Source organism: Macrobrachium nipponense, chromosome 37, assembly GCF_015104395.2.
Source record: "Macrobrachium nipponense isolate FS-2020 chromosome 37, ASM1510439v2, whole genome shotgun sequence".
Classification (NCBI taxonomy): domain Eukaryota; kingdom Metazoa; phylum Arthropoda; class Malacostraca; order Decapoda; family Palaemonidae; genus Macrobrachium; species Macrobrachium nipponense.
This window is the reverse complement of record NC_061097.1, coordinates 55,641,642-55,646,291: the sequence shown is the minus strand read 5'-3', so window position 1 is coordinate 55,646,291 and position 4,650 is coordinate 55,641,642. Positions and strand designations below refer to the sequence as shown.

Genomic DNA, 4,650 nt, shown 5'->3' with positions numbered 1-4,650 from the left:
ATATATATATATATATATATATATATATATATATATTATATCAGAGGAAGACGGACTAAAACCACACATCACTAGGCTATCGTTATATTGTACTGCAAACGTTTCGTAATTATGTACAGAATTACTTCTGGGCTGTACACAAGAAACGATGAAAACAATCAAAAGTAAAGTCTAAGAACTCACTTAAAATATAACAAAATTAGATTGAAATAAATGAACAATAAAAACACAACCAACTTAGCCAACCTAGAGGTGAGACAGCAAGGAACTAATGGAAGGAAACCACCACAGTACGAACTTAAGCGAAATACAATTGACTAGCAGATGTATGAGTGTTTAACGATGGTACAAGTTGTTTTATAAACAACGACTCTAGGACTGTCAAATCTTGAGGGTTGGCAGTATGACCGATGACACTACAATCTCTGTTCTCAATGTAGGTTTTACATTGTTGTGAATGGTTCCTGATATTGGAGTGTTCAGGGTTTGAGATTCTGCTACCTGTACGGAAACTGACCTTAAGAAGCCTATTGGTGGATCTCACGTAAATCCCTGAAATACATTTAGGATAAGTATATTTATAGATGACACCAGGGGACATATAAGGACACAGCTGATCCTTTATCTTAAACAAGCTGCCTGTATGAGGAGTATTTTTTTGGAATTAATTTGACTGATATGGCTGGGAAATAGTCATGAATGATTTGTGTCAATCTTTTTTGAAAGGTTACGTCATGGATATAGGTATGGAAAGGTTGCATAGAAACTCATTCTTATACTACTTTTACTTGTTTGTATCTTTTCTTATGTGCAGCCCAGAAGATGTAATTCTGTACATAATTTCGAAACGTTAGCTTAGTGATGTGTGTGGTTTAGAACGCCTTCCTCTGAATATGTTACCTGGAGTAAAAATTATATATAATATATATATATATATATATAATATATATATATATATGTATTGTATATATATATATATATATATATTTGTTTTTTAAGTTCTTTCTCGACATCTTGGTGATTTGCAAGCCTTTGGACAAAGTGATGATTCGTACATCTGAGACCAAAGGGACTTTGAATTTGCATATTACTGAATAATAATTCTTAAGCAATACTCAATACTAACCAGTGTACTGACTTCTCTTCTCTCCATGAGGAGACATACTCATTATTAGTATTTTTTTTTTTTTTTTCTTTTAGGCTTGACCATGGAGAAAACACGAATCTTCTGGTGCGGCTGTTTTGTTAATGCAAGGATGACGAGTTTTTCTTTGTGATTTCCATAACTGACCGGAGCCAAATTTGTCATGTTGGAGGTGAGGTAATGGTTTTTTTTTATTGATATGAATCAAGCCATATAAGAGCAAGAATAACTTCTTTTTTGTATTTTGCATTCAGTATGTGAGTCAGGAAGGTTATGTTAGCTCTATTCTCTTATATTATCAATAATGACCGGCCCCAACCATCGACGCACGAGAGATAGCTTAGACCAAGAAGGATGCCCCCCAGGAATCCAATGATAGATAAGCACCGAATCTAATACCGATACTGTTATATTATTAATACTGATGGCCGATATTGTTGCAGTGCAATCTTTTATTTAATCAAATAATAGCGTCTTATTTCACTGCTTCTTTATAATCAAACTCTTGTTCCTTACATGTTGCGATGACGTTTTCTTGTTACGATTAAAGATTTCCTTGTTATTTTAACCTTCGATATTACCTTCGGCGCCTGCGCGAACCAGGAGAAACAAAAATATATAAGTTTTATCTTCACTTATCATCTGATCTCGGTGCAGAGATAAGAACAGCTCGTAGACAAGACGCGACAACGGCCCCGAATTAGATCACGGGAGATAACCATATTTAACACGAGGGCAGAAAAAAAAAAACCAGAATTCGAAAAATCGCGGAGACTGATGCCGCCTTGGGCCATTGTCAAGGAGTCTGGCAGTAAGACGAAACACAAAAGGAGTCTTGGGGACTGGTTAGAAGTTGTTGTACAAAAATAAATGAATAAATAGAAATACTCAAGCCCTTCTCAAGGAGCCTGGCTGTAAGACGAAACACAAAAGGAGTCTTGGGACGGGTTAGAAGGCTTAAAAAAATATTAATTAAAAGAAGTATATCCAATTATATATAGATCAATAAATGGAATAGAAGGAATCTGGTTAACGGAATTAGGAAACAGAAGCAGTCTTGAGACGGGTTAGGAGGCTGAAAAAAATATTAATTCAAAGAATTATATCCAATTACATATAAATAAATAAACTGAATAGAATGAATCTTGGTAACGGAATTAGTTTAAGAATATATTTGTGCTGCAATTTTCTTACGAGTAAGTATAGTTATCTGGTTTTGTATTAGAATTAGTTCAAGAATATTTTTGTTTCGCAATTTTCGTATCAGCAAGTTTAGTTGTATTGTTTTGTATCCGTAAGTTTACTCGTATATCAATCTATCATAAATTGTATTCATTTTTGCGTGACGTACAATGTCCTCTATATATGTATACGCATACGACTGTTTGATATCTGTATTCATGGGCTGATGCGAAAAAAGAAAGATGTAAAATCGCAGTTGTAGGAGGAGACAATGATCATTAATGAAGTGTAGAATGGGTGAGCTTGTGAATGATACATTTCTTACTGGTGATAGTTCCCATAGGGGGGGTTGTGCCTTCACTGCACCTTATGCGGTGCACAGTAGGCATTACTTAAGGTTCTTTGCAGCGTCCCCTCGGCCCCTAGCTGCAACCGCTTTCGTTCCTTTTACTGTACATCCACTCATATTCTCTTTCTTCAATCTTACTTTCCAGCCTCTCCTAACAATTGATTCATAGTGCAACTGCTTTGAGGTTTTCCTCCTGTTACACCTTTCAAACCTTCTTATTGTAATTTTCCGCTTCATCGCTGAATGACCTCATAGGTCCCAATGCTTGGCCTTTGGCCTAAATTCTATATTCTATTCTATTTTATGGAACGTGAAAATTCAGCCATGAGTTTTTTTCTGGATGGCGGAAGAGTGGCAGGAGACTTGTACAAGTACTTCATATGAGTTTGAGAGAGGAATAGAAGAAGCATTTAATGGTTAAATTTGAGCAAGAAGAAAACTATACGTATGAATCCTAGGGAAATGGAGCCATGCGTTTTATATTTACGGTGGAAGAATATGAGGAGACTTGCGCAGATTTTGGAGGGTAGACATGATGGATGATGATGTTAGGATGAGAGAAGAGGTGAGTTGCAAGGAGTTACAAGGATTAGGATGTCTCAAAGACTTATTAGTCCATCCGAGGAGACATCGTGCGCTCACTCATCTCTAGGAGCAGGTTTTACTGTTCATTCACAGTTTTTAAAGATTTTGTCTAGCTTTCTTTTCAACTTCGTGACAAAAGAAGCAAAGAAGGTAAAAGGATGAGTTTAAAAGATTTAGAAGAGACTTGGAAATTTATACGAGTGCCAGAGTGGTCATAAGTATAATGTTGAGCCAGCTCTCCTTTATGGAAGTCAGAGTGGTGATATGAAATACAAAACAAGTGAAAAGATGAGGTAGCTGCCGAAATTAATTGTTTCTATATTATATGAAGTGTAAGAGAAAGAAGGAGATGCATAAAAAGGGGCAAGAAAATTTCATTTAAATCCCCAGGTGAAAGACATATATTCAAATCGTATACTGCCCGTAGGGGGGTAGTGCCGTCAGTGGAACCTCATGCGGTGCACTGTAGGCATTACTTAAGGTTCTTTGCAGCGTTCCTTCGGTCCCTAGCTGCAACCACTTTCGTTTTTTATACTGCACCTACATTCATAATCGCTTTCTTCATCTTCCTTTCCACCCTCTCCTAACACTTGATTCATAGTGCAATTGCTTTGAGGTTTTCCTCCTGTTACACCTTACAAACCCTTTACTGTCAATTTCCATTTCAGCGCTGAATGACCTTATAGATCCCAGTGCTTGGCCTTTGGCCTAAATTCTATATTCAACTCATCTCAACTCCAATCATATACTGAAGTTCAAACTCATGATATCATTACAATTATTATTAACATTAAAATGAATAAAAGAGCAATAATTTGCATACATTTAAAAGACCTGCATTCGGTACAATATTATTATAATAACAATAATTTGTATACGTTTATAAGACTAAAGTCGGTACAATTTATTATTCTTGATTTGATCAACAAGTACACACACACACACACACACACACACACACACACACACACACACACACACACACACACACACACACATATATATATATATGTATATATATATAGTATATATATACATTATATTAGTTATTACTTATTTTTAAAATATATATATATTATTAAATATGTAATTAAACTTCTCCTTAATGGTAATTATGGCTTTTGTTCTGTCCCGCACCCCCCATATGCGTGACTTCCTCACCTGTCACCTGGTGGACATCACCTTTAGAAAGTGGCGTCATCACATGTCAATGGACTCTTCCAGACAGACAGGGCCTGTGGTTTTTAATACTATATATATATATATATATATATATATATATATATATATATATATATACATGAATAATTATCACATCACCGTGATTCATAAAAATTATTCGAGCTACACATGTCCTTTTATATCTAATTCGATCTACGTCGGAATTAAT

At 35.4% G+C, this 4,650-nt stretch overlaps 1 long non-coding RNA gene across 1 annotated transcript in view; it reads left to right on the top strand.

Moving 5' to 3' along the window:
• The window catches only part of LOC135208995 (uncharacterized), a 355,274-nt gene extending 353,897 nt beyond the window's left edge, over nt 1–1,377 (top strand). Inside the window, exon 3 of the long non-coding RNA XR_010313276.1 lies at nt 1,201–1,377. This is a non-coding gene — a long non-coding RNA (uncharacterized LOC135208995). The remainder of the gene's footprint in view (nt 1–1,200) is intronic.
• The last annotated feature ends 3,273 nt before the right edge of the window (nt 1,378–4,650 follow it).